Below are 27,772 nucleotides of genomic sequence, written 5' to 3' on the forward strand. Positions count from 1 at the left end.
ACTTTTCTACATATTCTAACAGGGAAAGAAATATAACTAGTGAGGTGTTCCAAGTAAACAACTTTTATTGAACAAATATAAAAAGTTAAGCGAGGTTGACAATTTTAACAGTGAAAATCAGCTCTCGTCCGGAAGTTTCATCCTCTTACGTTACTGCCGCTGTAAAATAAGACGTATCTCGAGAGAGATGTAGACGAATGTGTTTGTATATCGTCAGAATGGCCACCAAGGGCTGGAACGCATATAACCAGCGAAAAATCGTTTTGTGTCACTGGGATGAAACGTGCCCTTATTGGCGTTGGATCAATATATTAACCTCGTTTTACGTTGATAATATGATAGCGTGACACGAGGTAACATATGCTAATTTTTTCACTAAATATATGTTTGCAATAAATATCTCGCAGTTTCTATATAGATTTTCAGGCTGCTTTCAAACTTAACCAGTATGACCATGACAGCCGTGTTTCGTTACTAGACTGCGCATATTTATGTAAATTTATATTTTTACAGATACAATTAAAAGAGCTAGTTGGAAAATTGTTTCACCTTGTTAAATATTATAACGGAAATTTTACTAAAATTCGAGTAAATGATTGCTTTAGAATTGCGTAAAGAATTGTTTTATGCGTTAAATATTAGAAAAGGTTACTTTCTATGGACGTCTATATCCTGGATATTTTGTATATCGTATTTTAGACAATTTTCCACGTTACGTGCATTGTTATCTGCGTTCTGTGCATTTTTGCATTCCCAAGTTTTCCATAAATGTATAAAAACCCGCGTTAGCAACGCTAATGAAACTTCAAAATATTTTATATGACACATATACGGGTTGTCCCATCTAACTTCGTCACCCGGAATATCTCCCTTGCTTTCGATAATATTAAAAAATGCTTCAGGAATAAGTTGAATGTTTTCCCTAGAAGAGCGCGTAGAAGACGTACGAAGGTTACCGATGTTGTTTTTTTTTTTTTTTTTTTTATGGAATCGTATATTTATCTTGTCAGAACTAATCATGACGAGTTATGGCTCCCCCTTGAAACCATCCAACCTGTTCGTGAAACATTTTTTAATACTCTGAAAAACAAGCGGGATATTCCAGACGATAAAGTTAGGCGGGAGATACCCCGCGTTATACGTATGTATATACATAAGATGTATAATACATACATAAGTGTCGAAATACTTTGGTCGGCAAGTATCTATTATCCAAAGTATCTCATCGGTATTATCTATTACCTAAATTCCCCAAGAGTGGAAATTTCAAAGACAGTCAATTTCTGCTGGAGCAGAAATTCCGCGAAAGTGGAGGATCTTGCCACGTAACAGACACTTCTAGGGCAGATAATTCGCCGAGGAAAATTCCCCCACGGATAGAACAGTTTCACTTACTTAAACGCTGATTCCACGTCGTTTGTACGTCGCTGAAATAACGAGAGATTGTACGAGACACCAGCCGCGTTACACGTATACACAGTTTTGCCTCGTTTGGTGGTGGAAGTGACGGTCTTAAAGTGTCTGACGGAGGAGAAAAATGGAGGCACGCGACGCCCGAAAATCCGACCCTATTTCGCTTTCAATTTGTAGCTCCTCAAAGGGGTGTGTAAACAGTTTCCAGAAACAGTTTTCTCGTGGTCTCGCGTCGCGCGAAGTGTTTTCCTCGTGCGCTTCCACAAAGGAACCGCGAGACCGGCCATTCCCCTGCAAAGGGCCGTTTTTCTCGATCATTTTAATAGAACGCACATCCCTCGTTATTATTTGATAAAAAAAAATTTATTTGATAAAAAAAAATATGAAAAATTGATTTGAAAAATATTTTTTCTTTTTACTTTACCCCAACAAAATCGTGATAGCGGATTAAAGCAGTGACGTTAAAAATTCATCATACATAAACAAACGTTAATCAATAATCAACGACGAAGCCATACAACACGTAATTATCGACACAGTTGTCGAAGAAAATTCATTGCGCAAACGTCTCCTTCACCCCCGTGAAACCGTCGATTCGAAGAAGACGATCTTCCTAGTATAGTATCGATCACTCGGCAGCTTTTTGCTCGTTAAAATTCTATTTCGCCCAGGGTAAATAGCAAATTATGCTTCGAAAGCCCAACGTCATCCCCTCCTCCGGCCTTCGTGCATGTTGTGCATACACATCGATTCCACCGAGCAACCCCTTCTCGTCTGGTCGCCTACCACCGCAGCCACGTTGTTTTTTCTTCGTTCTTTTAATGGAACTGTTGCACAAGCCTCTCAGCCCTCGGCCGTGGCTTATCTTTATTTTCCGCATAAACGAGGACAGGCCTTATCAGCCGGCTAAAGCCAGCGGCTATCGTTAAAGTCAAACATGTTCTTGACATGCTCCACGCCGCTGCAAGTTGCCTATTACCACTTACACCTGGTGCCCTCTCTCCCTTTTTCCGCCTCGTTATCGGCACACTTGGTGTCTCTTCATCGTGCTGTAACTTCGCCTTATCGTTTTTTCTTTTTTTCTTCTTTTCTTCTTTTACTCCTGTTTCCGTTTCCTCTTTCGTTTTTAGGGTATAATTGTATCTTTCATTATGATATCGTGTTCGCGATAGCGGAAATGAAAATTGGTTGAGTGTCGAGTGCGAGAAAATTCTACGTGGTTTTAGTATTTTCTGTATAATTTTCGTAATAAATTTGACCGATCTCGCGAGGATATAGAATAATTGTTAATTCGAGAGATGTTCCTCGCTGTTTCAACAGACACTTTAAAGTTTCTACATAACCGTTCCAATGAAAGAACACTGTCTTTTTATTTTCTTTTTGTCTTCGATGTCTGCACGAATTACTTGCAAAAATTTTGGAAATTTCAATTTTCCCTATTTCTCTGGTCCGCGATCCGTTTTCCATTTGAGGAGAAAAATTTGCAGGAGAAAATTCCGTGAGGCGAACGCTTTGATGTGCTCGAGTGGCGAAGAGAGTTGCGAAAGAAATGGGAGAGGGTGTACTTCGTGTTCTCGGGAAGACGGATCGCGAGAAAACGAGCGGAATCTCGCGTTTTGGAAGTCCGTTGGACGAAATGGACCGCGTTTTAGTTTCTTTTTCTTCCGATATTGTTCCTTCTTCTACTGGTTCTCTTGTTACGTCTCGTGCAGATCGATTTCGACGGCTTTAAAGAATCTTTTTATGCAAGAGAAAAAGTTTTCCGGTGCTAATTACTTCGCAGTTGCGAAGACTGGCGAATATTGCAGTTGGTGGTTACAGAAACGATGTATTTAAAAATATATTTATTTAAAAATTATTGAAGAACGGCGTTTGTTCGTTCAGACCGAAATGAGAGATAATTTTTATATCGATCTGCTAATTATTTATTAATTAATTAAAACGTGCTATCGGAAACATTCATGTTAAAATGGAATTTTATATTTTTATATTGTTTGCGCATTACATCGAAATGGAATGGAAGCGTGAATGTGACAGAAGACCAGATTTCCCGTTTCGATTCGTAATTTTCGAACATATTTGAAGAATACGTTTTAATTAATATGAAACTCGCGTGTGTGTTCGTACAATAAAATAGGATACAGGGGGATATTAATCTTTCATTTGGTTTATGGATCAGGAAACCCTGAGAGCGGGGGATTTTAATTAATTTTTCAACCATGAATTCATTGTTAAACGATGGACGTCCCTTTTTATTCTCGTACTGTTGAATAATATTGTTATAATGTCACGTATTGTAGAGATGAATAACAGCTTCGAAGGTATTATTATTAATTCGATCGCCTACGTATTTATGATAATGGAAATTTGATAATAATTATTAATAATACACGAGTCTTTCAGGAAACAAACTCCCGAACTGCATCAACGTTACATATGTTTTTATGATTTCACGATTCCATGTATTTAAGAGACTCGATCAAAATATAGAACGGAGTATAAGAGTCGATCGATCTATCATCGAACCAGGAATCTCTGTGTTCTCATCGACAGCTCGTAAAGCGTGCGTGGTCCCGAGGAGAACACCGTAAAACAGTCAACTTGCTGTTTCACATAAAGTCCACTCGCCATGGCCACACGCCATCCCCATAAAATTCAACCATGGAATGTCGTTCGCCTCGAAACATGCATAAGTCATTCGTTGAACTTTCCTCTTATCCCTGGCGATCAGTTTTATTCATCGTAAAATTGTAAACCGTCCTGACCTCGAGCGATCTGCTCGTGAATTCTTGCTCCGTCCACCATTGCCAATAGCTTTTGCAGGAATTTTTTATTGTTTTGACATTAAATAATTACTATCAGACGCTCGTCTTCTTTAAATAACAATTCAGCTTTTCTGCTTCCAAAAGAATTCGTTAAATATTCGAAACATTTAGTACACTTGAACATTTTTACGTGATCAGAATAGCAGAATGATCTAAAAAATTAGCATTTCTAGAAATTCACCCCTTCGAATAATCCAAATTATTAAATACCTGAAACGAGTTAATAAACATCGTTTATTGAAGCTCCATCAGAAAGTAGAAAAAGATAAAACTACGAGATATCGTGCAAGATTAAAAGAACTTGAAAAACAACCCTTAAATACTGTTCCAATTACTGCATCAAGAAACTTACCCCTTTGACGCGTCGTTTCACGAGTGGTTGATTAATTAATTACGCCCGCTTTCGTCACGATATTCGTCAGGATGATTGATATTCCTGCACCGTCGAGAGGACGCGAACTTACTACCCATGGGCGTTCTTTTGCCAGCGGCGGAGAAGCCGTGAAAAATGTGGACGCCTCCCGAAACTGGCGAAGGAGAGGCGAGCAGGTTCTCGTTCAAAGCTCGAACTCGCGAAAGTGCAGGCTCATTTCCGTGTACAGTGTGAATAGCCACGATCGCGTTCGACACCGTGTCAGCCGCATTTTTCATCTAACCGGAAGGGCGATGAATGGCGACAGAGTCGTTCGAAAAGAGGTCGTTTGTTCGCTCTACTATTTAGGGGAGTTTCAGGCCATTTTTCCGAACATTGAATGTATTTCGTGTGAATTCGATATCTTTCCCAGCATTCTTTTTTTTTTTATTTTTTTTTATTTCTTTGTTTCTTTTGAGAATTATTTATTCGAAGGTATTTTTTGAAGGTATTCTATACTTTGTATAGGCGTTGATTTATCAAAACCAAAATATATTTTTATATATCCAAACTTCGATTGGAACTTGATGAAAAATATATGTGAATATTCTATGATCGAGTTTCGTCATTTTAAGATATTGAAACTTCTAATCGAACCTCGTCTAGCCACATAAAATCACGTCAAACGTAAAGAAAAGTACCGTAAGACGATGAATAGTTAACCGAAACGATTCGGAATCGAGCGTGTCTCTCTATATTCCAATTTTTCAAGGAGCCAGCTAGTAATTGGCGGCCGTGACTTCACAGAAGAGGAAAATCGTTCCAGGATTCCCGGGATCGGAATCCCTCGGGCACGTTTCTTCTCGTAGCTGCGTCATTTCCTTCGCTCGTGGCAGGGCTGACTCGACGAATGGAATTTCTATGGCGAGGAATCTATTCTCGCGACGGGCTGACGTATTCGTAGCTCAGTGAAAGTAATCTATCATGTGACGGATAACGCGATATCCTGGCTCACGGGGATCCTTCACGCGGAAGCTGGATATCTCTCGGATCTATTGTAGATTCGTATACGTATCGCGTAATCGAGTTGAATATGTTTCAGATCAATTGGGATGTAAGATAGGTGAAGGGGTTGGAAGGAAACTGCAGGTGATTTTTTTTAGGGTAAAAGTTTCGACGGACGTAGATTTTTTCATTTAAACATTGTAATTGGCATTGCTTTTTGACATTTACGTGGTTTCTTTATCAAAATAAAATAGGGTCGGTGATCAATTGCGCTATTTTCGTTACACTTGAAAAAAAATGATACGATGAACTCGACTTGATCTTATTTCTCTATAAGCGTTCTAACGTTTATGAACGAGTCCGCGAGCCTGGTAAATCTACGTCTTGGAGTGGCAACGCCGTGCATCCGAATTCTAAACAAGAATTACCTTACGACGTTCTTTCTCGCACGATAGAAGAACATTCTCTAACCCTGTAAAGAAAGGAAACCAGCGCAGCCGAATATCCAACCAGCTTATCCCTTTTCCAGTCGATTTACGCGCGAAGTTCGCGTTCGTGCAAGGAAGTGAATCGTTTATCAAGCTAGGAGGGCTAATAGATAACGCGCCAGTTACGTGTTCGAGGTTCGATCGAATCCACTTTATCGGGTACGATCGAGCAGCAGCAGCTGCTGCTGGGGCTTGCAGCGCCGAAGTTCCGGTTGCATCGGGCCGGAAGTGCGTGCGCCTATATCCAATCGTTATCCTTACGTAATCCTTCGAAGAACTTCCCCATGTGGATCCTTGGAACGTTTTACGTGCTCGTTGTTAGTATTCGAATTATAATAATAAGAATTTAAGACTTGGTTTTCAGAACTTGGTGCTAGTTTTTTATACGGTACATTTTCTAAGATAGCTTTGATGGAATTTTGTCGGAAGGATGAAAAATTAATGTACGTTCGAGTAAATTATCGTTTACTGTCAAGTGTCGTTTCTTTTTAACAATTTAGCGTTCATTGCGGAATTTCGATTATGTATCTCGTCTTAAAGACTACCAACAACATCAGCGTCAGTATCAAGTATATACTATTTGCATAATATAAATTCTCTCGGATGACTTTTTCAAATCCTACGCATTGCTACGCCGTATACAAAACTTTCTGCGTCCAATTACTCGGAGAACTGCGGAAAAACTTATCACAACCCATCGGTTACACGCCGAACAATCCCTGAATCACCCTTAATGTCGTCAAACACGTAGAAACCTTCCATCGAATCCGTCTCGAGCAGCGTCCACCGTCGAAACCAAGAGAGAGAATCTTTTCGAGTTTTTCGCCTGTGTCGATATCTGCTGGAATATCGTGGTTCTGCCGCGATCAGAAATAGGGAAGGGTCCAAAGGGACCGGTTGCTATTTCATCGAGCAGAGAGTTTGGCTTCTCGAGCTTCTGATGACTCGTGAAACTCCTCGAGACGACCATAAGCCGATATATTTATTGCTGAGATACTTCTAAGACTCGTCTCTCTCCTCACCTCCTCTGCTGATAGGGGTTGGAGTCGATTTACTAAATAAGGCCGGAAGTGGATTGCCTGTGACATCGCCGTCAAACTTCCACCGCCTTTGAAGTAGGATTTCAAAGGACTTTTCCCCGATCGACTCTCTTTCTCACGCTGCCCCTTTCTCCCTCCTCGATGATAAGCGAGGAAGTTCGAACTGGCAAGGGACAGGAAATTGTAGGCTCTGTCGCGGTTTAATTAAAGAAATTGGTCTGTGATTAATGTGCTGCGATGGATTGTACCTTTCTGAGAAATGGAAAGGGTGAGACTATTTCTCACGAACGGTCGACGATTAAGATCGTCGCAGATCCTAGTTTTACAGTCGTTCTCAATGATATATCGATTCGCGAATATTATAATTGACCGTATCACAGTGGTAAAAATAATCGTGATTTTTCCTAATAATTTGATACGTTGTGAATTTACAGCTGCGCGTTTTTCGCACTTAATTTCCATTCTGATTTCTTCGGTACGTGCCTTATATTTTAATCGTCGATGGTTATAATGTCAAATTGAATGGATACTCTAACGATTACTGGACACAGAATGCACACGATGTGGAAAAGTGTGTAAAATATCTAAAACGTAGTAATGCTCTCTGTGATACTTAGTAGATAAAACAGTTCTCTACCTAGATTCTATCTCCGTAATTACATTTTCAAAGATGTGAATTTGCAGGCAAGTCCGCGGTATAGCAATTAGAATTAACAATACTAAACAAGTTTGGTACAGATCGTTAGTTTCTTATCCATTCACAAATTTCGTACCGGTACTCGTGTGTCGTTGACGTATTGTAAGTCGAGCGAAACGTTCGCGTACTTAGGAGCGTACTACGGTATCGTATCCTCGACGATTGCGACGCGATTACCGGAAACGGTGACGGAACTATCGCGAATGGAACCGGGTCGACGCGTGTTTTTCGCTGGGCACAATCGTATCGCTGGCGGTTTCCACCGCGTTACAAACGCTCCGCCATTCTCTACGGCCCTGTTGCACGGCCTGCTCCAAAAAGATAACCGCGGACACCTCGTTTCCGGTTTCTCGGTTGTATACGCGGCGGCGAGCGACACGCAAACGAGGCCAGGCCGCATTATTGCGCCCCGTTCCTCGACGATTCGCGGGTTGGAGACGACAAAGGGGGATGCTGCTGAAGAGAAACTGGCACGAGCAATCTTTTTCAGGCACTTCGAGGAACCCACTGTGTGTGTAGGATGCACGTGTTATTGCAATAAGCGTCGCTGAATGACGTTTCGTCGCGTTGTAACTCTGTTAGATCGCGAATTCCGATATCCCAGGCTGGATTAGAAAGAGTATTTTATCGCTTTACGTCGATTCGTACTCGAAGAGACTTTTTACCGATGTTTGTCTCGAGTTTTTCGAGCTGAAATTACATCCTGTATCTTGAGACTTCCAGGGAGAATTAGAATTTCTGAAGATTTTTCTCAGCTAGGAGACTACGATATCGATATTTCAGTTCGTCGGAATTCGAAGTTGGAAGATTCGGATGTTTTGTCAACTTTGTCAGTACAGATTGGTTTGAATTTGGAGGACGTGGAAAAAGAGAATATTTTTAAGGAAGATTTATTGCGACGCGTTTTGTGATATTTAAATTCAAGATACGGTACTAAATACTTACTACGGTAAAAAGAAAAGAGAACGTTTTTGTAGAAAATCATGGAAAAAAACATGGATGATTATAGTGGAAATTTGAGAGAAGGGATTAAAATGGACGATCTCGGAAGCGATCGAAACCTAGCGGAACCGTCGATCAGCGTTAATCGGTAATCCGGCGTGGATTTTATCCAGCGAGTGCCCGTTGGCGATCGTTACATAATAAACGATGAATTTTCATAGCATGAATATGAAGCGCTGCTAATGAGCGCATTAATATTTGCTAGTCGGCGTGTTTTGCGCCCTCCTGTCGACGGCCCCTGCATAAATTCCCTCCGCGAGTTCGTTTCCACTCTCGTTCGCTCTCTTCGACGTTTAACTCGTCGTCGTTCGTCTTCTCTGAAACGAGAAATCATCTACGAAACGAGAAATCATCTCCGATTTATCTCCCATTTCTTCCACTTCTCTTCAACGGGCGCGTGTTAAACTTGTATTAAACCAATAAACGCGTATTTTACTCCCTTTCGCTTTTGTTTATTTTTACGTTGGATGGAGTAAAGGCAGGCGAAGAAAGGAATTTTGTCCGATCTATGAATATTTAGTTTCTTACATTTTTATTAGGGCGCTAATGCGGCGTTAAGAGAACCTTTTTTTTTTGTTTTACTATCGAGCCAGAGTGTAAAAAAGGATAGTAAAAAATTTAACGCAACTTCCGCGTTCTTTGTTTATCTTGACGAAGATGCGAATTTTTGCATAAATACGTACGGTCTTTCGTTACGCTTCATTCGCAGTCGAAAAGCTATATATTATCGAGCGAGCTGTACGGTAACATTATCAAATAATAATTCTTAAGCTCCGACAGTCACCATTATCCCCAAAGCATCCCCCAACCTCTGAGAGTCTTCCAGAAATCCTTTCAAGAATTCACCCCTCGAATCATCCGAGAGATACCCCTTCTTCAACAAAGCTTCCCTTAATCGAGCAGCCTAATTTTCAATGATACCCAAAGAACTCGTTCACGAGCGCGAGGAAAAAGTTTTCTACCAGCGAGGATTCGTTGTTTCTTCGAACCCCTATTCGCATTAATCACCGACCGGCAGGAAACTGCTGGTCTTCTCTGTCTCTGCTCCTTTCTCTTTCTCTCGCTCGGCAGCTGATTCTCGTTTTGTTCTGGAACTGCAACCGCCGGTTTAATGGATTTCCAGCCTGAAAACTCGCTGGATTATGCCAGTTTGCCGCGATAATCGTTGATAGGGATCTCTGAAATTACTTTCCCTTCGTGATCACCTGTTTCTTGGTTACCTTCCTGGATTTTCCACGCTTTCGACGTTCCAAAGGAGAAATTGTAAGAGGTCGGTTTCTTTTTTCAAGCTGGCGACAGTGAATCTCGTCCATCCGTGTGATTTCTGAGTGATTTCAGCTCACCTGAAACCAGAATCGAAACGGTATTTGTAATGACGATCGAAACAATCCGCGGAACAACGAGATTCTTAGTCGAAGGATAGTTGGCCGCAGTCAGCTTCCGGTTTTGTTGTTATCCTAACTGATCCTATCCTAGGTTATCCCGGCAGGGCCTCGTGGCCGCAGATAAATTTTCGGATGACGGGAAGATGGATGAAGGACAGGGCCGAGGGTTGGCCAGGGCAATTTAAAGCTGCAAAAGACGGACTATTTAAATTTTTCTCACACCTCGCGGGTAATTGCCCGCTGCTCGGGTAATTGCTCTGCATCGATACCATCTCTCTGCAAGTGGTGCTGCTCTCTTTCGATAGGAAAGTGGAATTTTTCTCTTAAACGTTTACTGCGTTCTTTATTTTTACACTGTCTTCTTGCCATCTCGATTTACTTGATTTTTGACCGAATTATTTTTCAATGTGAAATTCTTTCGATTCTTTCAACAATTTTCAACGTAAAAAGAGAGGAAAAACTGTCAGGACGAGTGATTCCTCGTTTCTAGTTCAGCGCAAAGTTCCTTTTCCGAATATATAAAAAAGACTGTTTAATATCGAGGAACAAGTTCGTTATACGTAACGCGCGTCTAAAGCGTCATTAAAAAATGATTCAATTAACCCGGTAAACGGTGCCCGTCTATCGAAAAACGTTTAATTAAAAGAAGGGGGAAATTAGGCTACGGGAAAGTAGTTTACGCTGTGCGATGTATTTTTCACTTTACGTCCATTCGAGAATATTGGATCTCCTCGAACTTTACACGAACATATCATAAACCTGTTTATACGGCATACCGATAACGGCATGCCTTATCAACGTACACGTAAATCTCGTCGCGTGGCTCATCCTTCCCCATGTTATATCACGTAATTTTCCAGAATAGGGTTCAAAGTATTCTTCTTTCTTAAAAAAAGATTTACTCGTCGATCTTTCCACGCCACGATTTATTTCGGTTAGGTCGGAGAGTCTACGTTTTGGAATGCTGTTTAATTTCCAGGAAAATCGATGGATCATACAGCGAAACGACACCATAGTCGGAAGTTAATTAATGCGACGTGATCCGCCGCGTTACAAGTTAATTAGTTTTATCTGAAATTAATCCACGTTTTATTACTGTAGATCTCCGCTGCGTGAATTTTGATCGACGCACCGTTCATTTAATTAAATTTTCGTATTTCTGTTACATTTTCGTTTTCAACCGTATCCTTTTATTCTTTCGACTATTTCTGCAACATTAAATATTAACTTTTTTTTTTATAAAATTCATTGTAATATTTTATCGTTAATGTAACTAATTGTACTTCCCTCTATTTAAATTTTAGAATCAACGAGAAACAACGGAATGAAATTTTGTCGTGTGTTCCTCGAAAGCGAATCTTTTTTAACCCCGAATGAAATAATGCTACTATTATATAAACCATGGCAATTGAATCAAAAAGGCGAAACAACCGTTAGAAAACTATCGATTCTATCTTTTGCAAATCACGATCGACACAATGACGGTACTAACGAGCCAAATATCCAAAGAAAATAATCGGAGATTTATCTCGTCCAACGAGAAATCCCATTACATCGCCGTACGTGGGCTGATACTTTAAGTAAATAAATAAAAGATCGCCAGGAGAACTGTCAGAAGGGGCGAAGGCCGGAGACAGGGCAAGTTTTCACGCAGCTGCGACGAGAAAAACTCACGAGATAAATCTCGTGCACGTTCACCTGTAACGGAGACGCCTCCAACCCCCTTCAACCCCCGTAGAAAAAGAGGCGGGCGAAAGAGTGGCAGAAATAATCTGGAAGAAACGTTCCTGGATTATTAGGGATTTCCTTTCTTTTTTCTTCCTGTTCTTTAGCTCCTTTTCGGTATTTTCCCCGCAATCACTGTCTACCCTTCTCACTCCTTTCCCGTGTTTGCCTTTTTCTATCTATTTTACCGAAATAACGAGATATTTCTAATGAAATATGGAGTCCGTTCGTTTCGATCTCGGTGATTTTCGAATTATAAAATGCTCTTCGAAAGCTCTAGATACTTTTACCAACGAATCAACGTATCGTTGTTACAACGTTTGTGTAACAAGGAATACAAATATCGAGCTTTTGCTCGGACGAGTACGTCGAAACATCTTCGGTCGTAACATCCTACGAAAATTTTCTACCGGAAACTTCCTATTCGTCGAATATCCGTCGAACAAACATCTTTCTATTTTAACTTGAAACTTCCGAGATAAACTCTTAGACTAACAAAATTACAAGTTTCACAGTCTATCCGAATATAAAAGCCACTGTGTTACATTACCATTTTCTATCTAGAGTATTCAATTTCCTATCATTCCTCTCGTAACATCTAAAATTACGGTATTCAGGCTCTTATAAAATATCTCGACTTTCGTGTTCGCGTTATCGACGGGCGTCTTCGGTATCTTTTCTATTTTCCCCGCGCATCATTATCGCGGAAGTTAGACGCGCTCCGAAGGATCAACTTTCTTCGCCACTGATGCCACGCATTTGCACCGTCGAGCTTCGTTTCTACTTGGTTTAGTAGGTTCACCGGCATCCTGTAAAATATTAATACGAATGCTCTCGGATGGAGTGAAAATTCGATACTCGCTACCCTCTTCGATCGGTCGTTCCACGCCACCCTGTCTTCCGCCATTTCTCATGGTGTTCGTTTCGCCTCGACTTCAACGCTTCTATAGGGTGTCTTGTACGTTTAAAAATTTTGTCGCAAAAATGATTTTTCAGATATAGGCAAGGTGTAACGCGTTAAAATCGCGCGATCTGAATCATTGCCACTGCATCGATCGTATTTCAGTGAAGTTACAGAATCTTTTTCGCATAGTTGAACCTACGTAATTCCAAGTTTGAATTTCTAAAGCTGGTTTTCGAAAAGTTAGTTTCGAAAACTCCAACTTGCCCGTCTCTATCAAAGTAACCGGGGAAAAAGTTGCCCCGTAACTTTAAACTTTGAAATATATTTTCAAGTACATCGCAAAATTTCTCCGGGGGTATCTCTCCGTGAATACAATTTTGATCGATTTGTCCGGATTAATCTTTCACAAACAGACAAATCTATTCCTCTCGGATCAGAATTTTTACTTACGACCGAGGCAACTTACAATTCCGATTCGCTTTAATCTAAAATTAAAAGACAGTAATTGAATACGATAAATAAATCTAGTACTTGTTATTGTGTTATATAATACGATAACATAGCGACAACTAAATAATACGAATAAATTAACACAAATAGGTAAATGTCTCAAAATACGTAGAAGAGAGAAACGAGAATCGCGCATGAAAAGAACACCCGATATACAAAGTGCTCACTACCACCACGACACCTCGCATTACACCGTACTCCAAATCTATTGCCAGCCGAGAATATTCAATGCGCTGGTCAGGTAAATATTCAATGAGGCTGCACGACGAAGAGTACAAGAACTCTTAGATATATATTTTGCCTGCTTCAGCTGGACATTCTTTTCCTTATCATCTTTCTCTCTTCTGTGGCTATTTTCTTGTGAAATTAGGGCGCCCATCGATTTGCTGGATGCGTTCGTCGTTGTCAAACAAAATCAAATTATTCGTTGATTCGATTGGCTCGAGTATCGCAGATTACGAAGCAAGATCATAAAGATCTGTAAATAATCTGATCATAATTCGAAATTTCCGGATTGAAGAAGTTCCTAAAGTTAGAGTTTTGGTACTTCGAGAGTTTATATGGTATTTGCGAAGAGGAAACCATAACTGTTTTCGAAAGTCTTTAGATGCGAGTACTGAAAGAAGCGAGAGTTTGAGGGCTTAAAGATGCGGAAGTTCGAAGCTATCGAAGACCTATGAATTTGAGAAGTCAGAGAATAAGAAGCTTGAAAAGTTCGAGAATTTGAAAGTACGAAGCAGTGCTTGGCAGCTTAAAGACTTGGATTGAGTGGAATGTATCAAAATTCGTTAATTACATGCTAAAACATTGGCGATTGAAAGCTTCTCGAAGATTAAAAAATTCGTGAATCTAAGTTCCAAAATAGCAAATGTCCGCCGAAATTCAGGAGTTCCCTTAAAAAATGTTGACTCTCTCTTGAAGCTTTATTATCGTAATATCCAGCCATAGATTACTATTCATCAATTCTTCATCAAGTTTCGTAATTACCATACACTCCATCGTTATAAACTATAAAAAAGAAAAAAAACGCACCTAAGATAAACCAATTCGAGGCATCGATATCAAAATGAAGCGTAGTAATAACTTCTTAAAATAGCCAGAGAGCCTCTTAAAAAAAAAAAAATTCGATATCGCTTGGTGTCGAAAGATAATCAACCCTTACCCCATTCCATCCTTTCACGGAACAATTTCTTCATAAAAATCCCCTGCTTCCAGGCAACCTCTATTCTTGTTTCAAACGAACGAGTTTAACGCGAGAAGTTCGCGGAAAAATCAAGAGACAACCATCCACGCCTTGGAGAGAGAGAGAGAGAGAGAGAGAAAGGAGAGAGCTGGTCGACACTTGGCCGGGGCTAACTCGATTTTTGAAATTTCCATATTTATACGGGGGCCAGCCTCTCCATTTAAAAGTGTGCACACATCACACGTAGTCGTGTGCGAGCGTCGGTCTTGTTTCCCTTTCGCGCTCGACCACCCCCTTTTTGCGGGGTTAAAAAACGCTCGAGGCTTGAAAAAACAGAGCCACTCCCCCTTTCGCCTATGATTAATTTAAACGTCCCGCCAGCACGATGGAACCTCAATTTTGCCGCGAGAGCCAATCGAGGAGGGACGTTTGATGAAGTTCGAAAGGGTACGAGTGTCGGTCGAGTCCTTTCACCGTGTTTTAAAGAGGGTGAAACGGTGGTGAATGGTATTTAATAGGAATGGGTTTGAGATTCGAAGATGCGTCATGTAGCGGTTGCAGGTTTGGCTTAACTTCGTGTTTTGTTCTTTCGGGGTAGGGGGTGATTTGACGTTTGTTTCGACAAAATTGTACCAAATGTATCAGGACAATTAAAAATAAGCTTTATTTTACTTACACTCATCGTGAGGAACTATTATTTCAATCATATATATGTCGGAGATGAAAGGAAAGCCGAAGCCTTTCCTTGGAAATTTTGGGAACATCCTCTAGTACTTTAGTCTAGATTTTATTATAGCTGTAATTGTTTAAAATTTGTGATAGCGAGATTGGGTTCGAGGTGACAATTGGTCGCCGAACGTAGTCACGGTCACGAGATAAGCGTTTTGCCTAACGGAGGTCTGGAGTGGTTGTATGGGTTTTCCGAGAAGTGTGATTGTGGCGGCATGCGGCCTCTTGAGCGGGCCTAGCCACGTGTGAGGTTACCTCGGAGGTGCCAAGACGATGGGGCATACATTGTATCAATAACCAAACTCCAGGCAGAAACTGCCTAACAACGGCGTTCGAAACTTCTCGATGCTTCTAACGAGTGCGTATCGAATTGCAGAGGAGGCTGGCATTCTTGCGATTGCCTTTGAGAGTGACTCATCGAACGTTTCTCGTCAATCGTATTTTGCGCCTAAGATCATTTTTTTACGCTTAGTAAAGAGTTATCTCATTGGCCGTGGATTCGTTTGAACCCCAAAAAGCATCGTTAATAGTGTACATAAATTCATTATTCGTAAATTATATTATTCATTGACTTCATTGTTCATCAAATTTATCATTCAATAGACTTAATTATTTGTTAAGCTTAGTGATAGCCTTGTATATACGTGTACATATAATCTCGGCTTTGTGAAACGATGGCTAGTCCACGCGAAGAGTTGTCACGCGCCCAAAATTCCGATCTTAACCCGACATATATATATATATATATATATTTCATAATAAATGATCATTTGAAAGTCTTTCAGGAAGAATTGTTTCAAACCGTAACAACCCTTAAACGACCGCAACTAATTAAATTTGTCCGTCTACCTACCTCGCTTATCTTTTTGCATAGATTAACTCAAACTTTAAGGAACGATTTTCAAACAACGCAAAACCTAATAAACTGATTTCTTTTCCTGGATTATTTCGGATCATAATAAATCCTTTACGGTCGCAAGTAACTAGATTTAGTCTTACCTCAAACTTTACCAAACGACCCCAAATCACGCAAGGCTAATTAGACATATCTCGTACGTAAAAATCGAATAAACAGTCGAGTCACTGGAGGCGTCGAATCGAATTAAAATCCAATAATCGTCGTTCATGGATCGTCACCGATGGGAGGGGGTTGAAATGGGAGTAAGAGGAGAGAGCGGAGAAAGGGCCATTGATTCAATTTGGAGGAGAAAGAGAGGCTGACAGACCGGCCCATCGGAAACGGCACCCGCGGGAACCAAGCGCGGCAAAACTCTTCTCTTCGTGGTATTTTATTTCGCGTATTTATAGAACCGGGGGCCACGTATTTTCATGACCGGAACGAAACGCGCCGGACGCGTCATGGGACCAGCGAAGAATTTGATTTACGCGCCACTCGACGCTCGTACGTCCTCGCGATGCGTCGCGCTACTCTAAACCTGCAATGCTATCGATGGCTCGCTCGGATCTCGGATTTTTTTTTTTTTTTTTTTTTATCGTAGAACGCAGGCTCTACATTTAAATCGAGAAGAACTTTTCGGAATAGTAGGCTTGATATTGAAATATTTAAGAAATTTCTTCTCAGCTTTTCTCAGCTTTTAGAACGTACGAAGGATTTTTGGCATGAGAATCGTTTTGTGGTATATTTTGAGAAGATTTGCTGATTCGTAGAATTTTCTGTGATAGTAAATTTTGCCAGGATGAATTTGCTGTAGATGGTATGTTCGACAAATAACTGTTAGTTGCGATTTTTATTATTGGACGTTTCTGATAAATTTGCAGTCTTTCATAATCGGAGATGCCGAGGAAGTGTGAAAAAAAATTAATTTCAACGATACAACGAGCTCGACAATAAATTTCCTTTCAAACTAAAAAATCTAAGGGAATAAAAGTATAGCAGGAACGCTTCACAAGGAACCATCGATAGAAACGAAATCTCAGCAATTAAATTCTTCAGTGCCCACTCGAATTATACCGATGGAAGCACGTGAAACAAAGAAACGTTTCAATTGTCGTTCGAAAGACTTAACTGGACCGCGAATTTCCCTCTTTGGCGGACAATGGCGTTCCTCGTCTCGATCGTGGCCTTTAATTATTCTTATGGGAATTAGAACGCACCCAATTGTTGCATCCTGGACCATGGACACGAAAGCGTGGTCGTTTCACGTTCGGTGACCCGAAAGATCCTTCCTCCAGTGAAGAAAAGAAACGGATCATTATCTGCGATACGATGGTTCCTTTCCAAACGATCTGTTTCGATGCTGTGTTTTCTTCGGGCCGACCAAGCGCATTGTTCTCTACGCTCTTTCGCCGTTTTCGATGGTTAGTCGATATAGATACTGAACGGTTCTGGGAATTGCTATTAATTCGTCAGAGTTGGAACTATTTTAAGAGCTCATGTAAACGTTAGAGGGAGAAAAATGTAACTTACAGAGATGTAAATTAGATGTTTTAAATCAGGAAGGGTTTAAAGTGACATAGGAAAGTTGTAATAGGAAGAAGAGAGAAAATTGTTAATTTCGAGTCATTGAAATTCTTTGCAATTCTTTGGATTTGGACTTTTATTCGCTTTTCTAATTATTTTATTTTCCATCTTCAGTGAAAAGTGTTAGAGTTATTCGAATTATCCAGAGTTTTATAGAATCTATCGTTTAATTATTTTTTTGTGACGATCGTTGGTAGAAATTATTACTGCGGAATTGTATAAAATTTTCTTCGACATTTTCTAAGGGAAATGTTTGGAGTTATTGCAACTGAAATTTTCTAAACCGTAAATCAATAGTATATTATATCAACACTAATATACCAAGTACAACTATAATCTGTTACAATAACACGAACATGCTAAATCAATACTCCGTACCCCAGGAAACGAGAAAATGAAACAAGATGGTTGAAGGAAGGAATCTGGCTACTACAATGGTAAAAGAAAGAGAAAACGAAGAAAAGGGAAGCGTCAATCCGTGTGCTTTTGAAACGAGACGAGGCGTGATATCTGGAGGGTGTGCAGGGAGGGGTGAAAAGAGAAGAAACAGAGAACGCAGAGAGGGAGCTTTCCTTCCGAGTGTTCGAATGGAATTAGTTAGCTCATCCGTCGCCCAAGGGACGTTAGCCTACTCTCGGACGCCGGAAATGGAGTAACTCGTGGCTGCTCGAGCGTTTGTGAGCTAACAAGTCCCTGCAATCCGGTTTATTTTCGACGACAGGACTCGAGCTCGGTTCAGCCACTTGACAGCCTCTCTCCTATGATTCTCTCTGTGTACTCTATGGAATTCTCTGTCGAGCGATTCCCTCCGCTTTGGATTAATGATTTTCCAGATTTTAGGGGGCTGATGGATTTACTATGGTGCTCCGATGGCGGAAGTACGGTTCTAAGTTTGCATTATATGATATGACTTTGCAAACGATTGGAAATTCAAGTTTATTGGGGTAACGATATCATTAATTATGAAAAAAACGTAACGCGTAGAATTTATTAAGGTGGTTTATGGGAGTAGGTGGTTTTGATAGCGTGTAACAAAAATATTGTACCTTTAATGTATTTCCTAGAATAATTTTAAAAGGCGAGAATATATTTAAAAAACGATATACGTGCAGCGCAAAGAAAGAAGCGAACGTGGGAAATTATTTTTCGTACATATTTGTCGCAATTTTTCAGTTGTGTGCTATCTTCTCGCCACATCAATTTATGTGTATGTAAGTAACGACTGTCTCGTTCAACTTTTTGTAGTAGTCATCTGCACTGCGTAAAAATAATCGAGCATTAAAATTGGATGCATTTATTATCTACAAATTGCGGGGAAATTAAATTTCTAGAGCGTGCAATCATTGACACGAAGCGATAGGACAATAAAAAGAGGAGTAAAGTTTCTGAGAGGGTAAACGTCCCTCGACTTTGCTTCGATCCGCAGTAATATCTTAACGAGCCGATAGAAATGCACTTGCGTCGTAATATCGAGAGTGTCTCTTATCGAACGCGTCGCGAAAATGTTTCCTTTCCTCGAAGGGGAAACAAGGGTCCGGCAATATTCAAAATTAAATTTGAACGACCCGATTTCTCTTACTCCCTTCGTCCCGCTTCTGTTTTAAATGCAATATCGCAATGAAAATACCGCTTTTGCAATGAAAATACGAATTTTAAATTTCAAAAGCTTGTTCTTCGAACATCTTTTCCAATTTGAGATCTTTTACTCGTTTATACCAATTTCAAAAATACGACGAAGCTGTAAAATATAGAGTGAAATCTTTATTCCACGTACTTTTGAAACTCTTTCGTGCAATTGCTCTACGTGTTATAATAATTCTACTAGTTCATCTCCCTCGAATCGTAAAACGATTATCGATATTCGTGAAACGATTGAGGAATCTCTATAAATATTGCTATAGAAGAGTAATGGCACCAATATCAAGCTACGAACGTATTGTTAATATTATTATTATTATTATTATTGTTATTACTATATGGGCCAATTCAAATGATAAGTACGAAACAATAAAAAATGTAAGCAAAATAAGGAAAGAAAGAGAAAGGTAAAAAGGAGGGAAAAATATTTTGAAGAAATAAGTAGTTCATCATCGGCGTACCGATTTGCTAATTTAGTAATTCTCTTTGATGGGTCTCGGAAACTATAGCACGCTTTTGCAATCTGATAGACTACAGCTTAAAAGAATTGGATTCATTTTACGCAACTATCTGATAATGTGACATTTAGAAAGGTACGAGTCCAATTTATCTAATACACGCCAATTACAGAGTCTTAGCGTAGTTTTGTAACATCGTGGTGGTTAAGGTGGTCGATAAACAGGAAAAACTTGCTACGTAAAGAAGATTCCTCGATATTTTAGAAGAATATTAGAAGGAAAAGGACCAAAGTATCTTAACAGCAGGATTCTACGTTAAAATTCGCAAAACACCTCGCGACTTAATTTAATCAATTCGAGGCTGCAACGAAAACATCGGAGATGCCTCTGAAACTAATAAATCAGCATAATTTCGTCGCGAATGCATTGAGAGCGCCATTTACAAAACTGAAAACCCGTCGAAATACTCGACCTTTCCGCGTTATATCTTTCTCAACAGTTTCTCCGAGGATCGTCTGTCGACGTCTTGCGTCCCTCCGAGCTGGCAGACGGCTGAAAGTTTAATTAATTCGTGACATTAGGCCAGGCGTAAAGTGATATCCGTGTATACGAATTAAAGGCGACATTTGAAGCTACGCGCGCACGCGCGTTAAGTGACACTCGAGCGACGCAACGCGGGAAATTTGTATAAGGAACGAGGCGAAACGTCAACGCGTCCGTTAATTCCGATGCGAGACTCGTGATAGCCGTAATGAGATGACTTAATGACTTCGTCGTGTACAGTTTAAACGGCTCGTTGCGACAGAAATTGGATCGGTCGCGGGATCCTCGTCGTTTGATGTCCGAGGCGAGCGAACGAGCGACGATATTGACCGATGAAAATCGAAATGGCGGGCTCGTCGAGAGCCGAATAACGAAACGATACGGATTTGGAAATGATAGAAGGAAATGTACGTTAAAGTTTTTGAAACGGTTGGTTTCGGATTTTTCTGATTTCAAAATAAAATAGAACGACAGCGGAATACGAAGCAGGATAGAAATGAAGATTTTATAACCAGCAAGATTCTGATACTTGATTTGAATCTGAGATTTGATATTTTCCTCTTTTATTGTCCCATTCGAAGAATGTTCAAGAATTATCACGAGGAACGATTAGGGAAAGAAGCGTATTTTGATTCGTTTATTAGTTTCTTCGGCGATCTTCAAACTTGTATATTTTAAATATGCTTCTTTGGCTTTGCTGGATAGTTTCGAGTCGAAGATCATTTTGAAATTAATTAGTGGAGCTATAGTTACGATAATTGCAAAACCCGAACAAATTATGTTGAAAAGAAGTATAACAAACGAATTTCTCAAAAAAAGAAAAAAAAATTCTAATACAAACCCAATATCGATCAAATTAAAATAAAGTATTAACTACAAAGAAAGATTCATCGCGCATTTCCTTCTACTCAAAATCCAACGAAACCAACTAATCGCACTATTTGCTTTTATCACTGCTCGAAAAAATCCGCAAAACGCTCACCTACGAAAAGAATCTTCCGCTTTCGAGAGCGAGTCGACTTAGAAAATTGACCTAATCGCGTACTCGATTAAAGAGTCGTGAAAGAAACATGAAACAGCGAGGAACTGAAGAAGATCCGGTGAGTGAAAAAAGGGGGTTGAATAGGGGAAAAGAGAGGAGCTGGGTGTAGGGGTAGGCGTGACGCGAGGAAACTTTTTGATAACACTTGCAAATTGCTTTCGAAAATAGAATAACAATCCAATTTCGAGGCAGTCGCGGTGGTTCACTGAGGGTGCTGGGACGTGTCGTCGAAAGGGATGCAGAAAGAGCGGCGGGGCGGGGCAGGGGGGATCGGGGGCGTGTGACGACCAGTGCACGTATTACGGATGCAATCTTTTCGATGTGCTTGAAAACGTTTGGAAACGTCGGAGGGGAGGAGAGGATGTTGTAAATGTAACGTACAAAAGAGCGAAAATTCTCTTCTTTCTCGTCTTTCGCATTATTTTTCTTTTCTGTTTCTCTTTTCTTTTCGAGAAAGGATAATAATTTTACGAAAAGGAAAATTTACGCATTCTTCGTCTCATCTTCGTTTTTGATCTTCGAAATTCCAGTTCGGAAAAATGAAATACCGAATTGATCTGATTTTGTCGATTTGATCGAGTGTAAAGAAACCGATGAATCCGAAGGATATTCATAAATAGCTTATTTCTACGTTCATTTGCATAACTATAAGCGTAACGTACAAGTTTGCAAAAAACCAAGCATCTCTTCGTTTTCCAAAATAATTGGAATCAAACAAGCCGGCCCTGTAGCCGGATGGTTTTTCTAGCAAATTTTCCTTTCCTTTTACCCCGAGAACAATTTGTCGGAGGGCAGGAGGCCACAAAATGGCGGTTGCTAGCGGTTACGGTATCCCGAAAGTCGATCGACGGTAAAATCGAGCCATCGAACACCGGCCAACGGCCATTTTTCCCTGCCACATAATAGCAATTACATCGGGAGGAACGATCGAGTCCGGCTCGGCCCGGAACCGGAAGGGACGCTCCACGATTGTCCGGATGCCGTTGAAGATTGCGCGTCTCTCGCGATTTTCGTCCATCCGACGATCGCTATCCACCAGAAAACCGTTCCTCCCTCTTTACAGATTGGATTCCAGGAATAGTTTCGCGGGGAAAATGACGCGTCTGTGAAACGCTAATGGGAAATTTGTTGGTTCGAGGACTGTTTTGAACTTTGTGGTTTATGGGTAGATTGGTTTCTATGTTTATTTTGGACTATATTCGTGTTTATTCTTCGTGTTTAATTATTCATCCCCTGGAAAGTTTGGAATCCTTATTAATCCGCAATAGGAATAAGAATTTAGAATATCGTACGTTGTCGTATGCTACAATGACACGAACATTTACATGTCCGTAGCAATCTACGAAATGATTCGCGAGAAAGTAGGCTATTCCATTAAGAGAAAGTTGAACATTTTATAGTACCATAAACTTAATTGCTTTTCCTAATCTTCTAACTTATTTGACGTCTTATTTGACGGAAAGTAAATAGCACTTCGTCTGTTATGACAGTCATGCACGTAAATTTAATGAAGCGACAATTGTGTTTCTTTTTAATGGAATACTGAAATAGGACATTAGGAGAATTAAACAGAAAGAATCGAGAGAAACGCGTCTCTATAGCGACGATGAAAACAAATCAATTCTAGATGAAAGTAATTTCACCCTATAAACCAGTAATTGTAAAAAGTTAAAGTAATTTATTGAACTATTCGCTAAAAATTTTGACAAAGAGGACTTTCGGACGTATCTTTCAAATTAATTTAGTCTAGAAAGGAAAGTTTCGAGAAGCGTGGTTCGCTTCTATTTTTACAGAATCGTGGTTCGCTGCAGCCAATCGTTCTGACTACTTCTTCGGTTATTAAAAGTTAAACAACCTGTTAACCGGTGAATATTAAAAAACTTTCTCTGGTAGACGCGACCATTAATATGATAACGACGGCCGCTTTTTCTGCTTTATTCTTTCGTAAACATTATTTTCCGATCCAATATTCGAATTCTCGTGCAAGTTCAAATCATAGAACGTTCAGGTATTCGTCGAAAATTTGTGTATATTTTGCGTAAGATGCCACAGGCATTCCTATATTTCCAGAAATGGAACAAAAAGATCGTTGGGTAAATAAATTTTCTTACTTTCTTCAATGGTAGATCATAGACTAAAGAAATGTTCGATTTTGCTATACAAACGATCGTTTAGCAGCAACTGGTAGTTGTTCCCTCGAAACCCGAAAATTCCTCTTTTTAAATTCCACGACATCTATCTAAAAATTAGGTGGAAATAAAGGAAAGCAGAGGTGTAAGAATATTTGCAGGATCCCTTCTTGTCGATATCAGCATTGCAAAGAGTAACGTCGGTAGCGACTCGTCGTAGAAGCCGCGAAACCTACTACCCCCCATCGGACCATTTGTATCGGCGATCTCTCGAAGGGGTTGCTCTTCGCGAGGAAGCGGATGCTTTAAATTTCATCTGCACCAGAACCGACCTTAATCGCATCCGACCGACTAAATTTCCCATTCGTGGTTCTCCTTCGGGACCGTTTTCATCGCTGGCGCAATAATAACGCCGACAGAGCGCTGTACGGCGATGAAATCGAAATCGTATCGGGCATAGCAGAAATATAACGCGCCCTTCTGGTCATCCAACGTGATCTTTTACTTTCTGGGGGATCCTATCGTAATTTCGTTCGTTTCTTTTGGCTGGCGCACGGTATTTCAATTTACATCTTGATACGTGCAAAAGGTCGCCGTTTTACGTTTAATTGGTATTAAACTAGTAAATATATAGATTCTATAATGACCAGAACGGTGTACAAATACTTTTGGTAGCCATTGTAACGTATGGATAATACGTAGTTCGTTTTGAACCATTCATCTTTCATTGCCTCTTTTATTTTCACTGAAAACTAACAGCGTGAACGGCCTGTATAGTATTCGTACTAGCATCTGTGCGTGTAATAATATTTATTTAGTAGCTGTAGTAGTGAGCAGAAAGCAGTTCGTAACACTGCTAACTAAACAGCAGGCGCAGTAAGATATAAAAATAAATTACACGGAAACATCGGGGCTGTTCGTCGAATTATACGAATTCTCGCGAATAGCAGTAACACGTTCGAAGGATAGCCTATTGCCACATCCGAAAATCTATCGTTTCTCATCCCCAGAGATCGACAGAGGGTTGGAATTCGAAACGCAAGTATAAAGAAATCGCGTTTCCTGCCGAATATCGATCAACTTTGCGTCTATTCGTAATTCTTCTCTATATCTGCATGGTTCTCGAGTCGATGGGATGGTATGCACATAACTTTCGGTCCGGATCAGGCGATCGAAACGATCCCCGGAGAATATCCGACGGCTAGCCAGATGAAAATTTACAGTTGCTGATTCGAATGTCGGTCAGCTCTCGCTGTATAAGTTGCCGTTCTTTTTTCCCCGCCAACGATTTCTGGCCACCTGGGCCGAATATCGCGAATTTTCTTCGAATTTTGTGCAAATTTTCCATAAAGATTGGTTTGCGATATTTTTATAACGAATATTTCGTATTTGTCCGTCTCATTGTAGTCGGTTCACGCAAATTTTTATCGAGGAATTGAGCTACTTGTGTCTGAAAATATTTATTATATTAAGTTATACCCTTTATAAGTAAAATAAAATAAAATAGAATAAAAATAAAAATTGCCGTTTCGTGAATGTCACAGATATCGAAGGAAACTAGCGCCAATTATCAAATCGGTTATACGAATTCGTGGCAACCCTCGTTCTCCCCCTTTACCATTAATCCATTCGAAAGGCAAAGAAAAAGGACTAGAATTTCACGCAGCCAGGTTTTGCCGGTCACGAAGGTTTATTTTCCGCGACGCTGGTATTTTCCCCGAGTCGCTTTGAAATTCATGAGGACGAATGGCTTAACCGCGTAAGAAAGGAAGTTTCGCGGCGGAAAAAGTCGCGCGGTGGTAAAACGCGTTCCCTATTTGCGCGTCACGGCGTCGAGTGCTTCCTCGATATTTGAATATCCGCTTTTCGTTGAAATTAAATGCGATTGCTGGCTGCTTGGGAGTTGTTGCCTCGAACGAGATTGCAAGGGTCGTCGCCACCCCTTTCGCTCCGCGCGCAACACCCCGCCGCCGCTTTCTTTCGGCTTGTTCTAGTCCGCGGAAACGCGCCGAGTTCGCCAAGAGAAAGAAATTCCGCGACGAAGAAGTTGCGAATTGAATACGTACATTGAAACATCGACTGTTTGTCTTTCGTCGAGGGATACGGAAAATCTTTCGAAGAATGTTCGGAGGCTGGTTCGAATAAATTGGAATAAATCGTTTTCCGATTACATCAGGGTTAGGGGCGAGAATGTGAATTATCCGTGTTTCTATCGAAATTTAATGGTCTGTGAAAAGGGCGAGTGGGATTGATTTGTTGATCTTCGATGTAAGCAGGTTTTCAAGCAGCTTGTTTAATCTACTGATTTCGAAGATGGAGGAATTGCTCCGAGTTTGATACGTATATACCGTTATGAAGTCGACCAGTCGTAATTTGCTGCATTTGGGGGTCGAGAAAAGTGAATTTCTTGGAATCTAAAGAATGTCTGCTGTTACACACCATGTGCTCGTTTATGTTTTAGTACAACGAATCTATGATTGCTCGAAAAAGTTACGATTACGACCATTAGATTCCTTGGAAGCGATTAAAAAAAATTCCAATATAAAGAAAAGATGTTTCTTACATCAGATTAAATATCCGAGACTTAATAATTCATTAAGAAGTCCAAAGGATGGATCGAAAACTGAAACACAGAAGCCCCCGAGACGACAAAGACCGGAGTCAGTTACACCGGAGGATGAACTTGTTGAGCTTGGATCGGATCGATATTCCTCGTCTCGAAAGGAAACTATCACCGAACAACTCGGTATAACAATACTCAATTACGATGTTCCGCCACAATCGTCTGTAAAACAACGGGAAGACCAGGTAATCCCAATAAACCGCGAAACCGTTGAACCGGCCTGAATAGGAATCGTGAAACAATCGGCCTAGTCCTCGAAGAAAATATCACCGGACCGAATCGCGGTAACGATATTCAATTGCAGATCCAACGCTTGCTTCAGGGAACCTCAATAAACCACTCTTGGAACGTCGAAACCAAACCAGTCGGTTAAAAACCTGGAATTTTGCTCCACGTCCCACGAATTTTCGCTAATTAATTCGCTTAACGTTTAGACAGATAGTTCCTTTAGGGGGGATGTTCTTTCGTATTGTTTCGTTTTAAAGGATTTGTGGATGTTCGAGGAGCAGAGGTTTGGATGTTTGGAAATGTGATTTATTTTAACATTGGAACGCGATTTGTCGGAAACCAACAAATTTGGATGTTTGGGGACCTGTTCTTTAGGATTCTCTTCTCTCGGCGATCTGTGGAAGGGTGGAAATTTTGTGTTTGAAACTTGTCGATGGATATTCGAAGAGCCTTCGACATGAGAGTAAATTTGCATTCAATTCTACTCTTGGTCCGTTATTTTGGTGTAATATCTCTGTGTTTGTTGGAAAAATTTGTTGGTGAAATTTTGTTCGCCCGTAGCTGATCAGTTTTCGTTGAATTATAATGTCCGGTAGAAAGTCAGAGGTCAGTGATCATTCATAACTCAAACGTAACTAGAACAGTTTCAATGAAACCTGCAAGTTCTGTAACTGGAACGTGAAACAAATTGCAAACGTGATACGACCCAGTTGGAACACAATTGGTCTTTAAAGAATTGATCTCAAATTTAAATTACGATAAATATTATCGTAGAAAGTTGCGTAAAAATTCTTCCATTACTTTCGATAAGTTTGTCCGATCAAGTGCGTTCTCGAGGCGCGTATACCCTCGTCATCGTCGTTCTCCAGCAAACTGTTCGCGGTCTTGTCAGATTCGCGGCAGTCTAACAGCATGGATTATAATTGCTTTACACCGTGTTACTACATTTCCTCTATTCCAGTCTCTGTTAGAAACTTGCCGAAACGTCGACGCTGCTTTTCGTTTTCGTCAACATCCCTTGTCTGAATGCTTTCTCCAATGATTACGATATTAGACTGACATCTCGGAGAATAATTAAGAAAATTTTATCCTCGTACGAATGATCGTCAAATCCTTCGAAAATCATGCGGGTAGTCAGAGAGAAGTGGAAAATGTTTATATGCGAAGACGATCGAGATGATCGTAAGAAAATAAGAACGATCGTTATACGCTGTAACAGGAAGTAAAAATTGAAAACAAAAGTCCAACCGCTTGGTAAATCGCAATCTCGCCCAATTTCATAATCCCAATTAAATTCCGCGTACGCAAAACAAACGAAACCCTGCCAGGGAAACACTGCCACTAAAATCGATAATCCAATAAAGAAATTAC

General features: G+C 40.3%; 1 protein-coding gene across 16 annotated transcripts in view; it reads left to right on the top strand.

Annotated features, from left to right (window-relative positions):
* The window catches only part of LOC117237668 (polypyrimidine tract-binding protein 2), a 414,765-nt gene that overhangs the window by 258,839 nt on the left and 128,154 nt on the right, over positions 1-27,772 (top strand). The gene's annotated exons all lie outside the window — the stretch shown is intronic.

The sequence above is a fragment of the Bombus vosnesenskii genome, unplaced genomic scaffold (assembly GCF_011952255.1).
Source record: "Bombus vosnesenskii isolate JDL3184/JDL3185 unplaced genomic scaffold, Bvos_JDL3184-5_v1.1 scf7180000013395, whole genome shotgun sequence".
NCBI lineage: Eukaryota > Metazoa > Arthropoda > Insecta > Hymenoptera > Apidae > Bombus > Bombus vosnesenskii.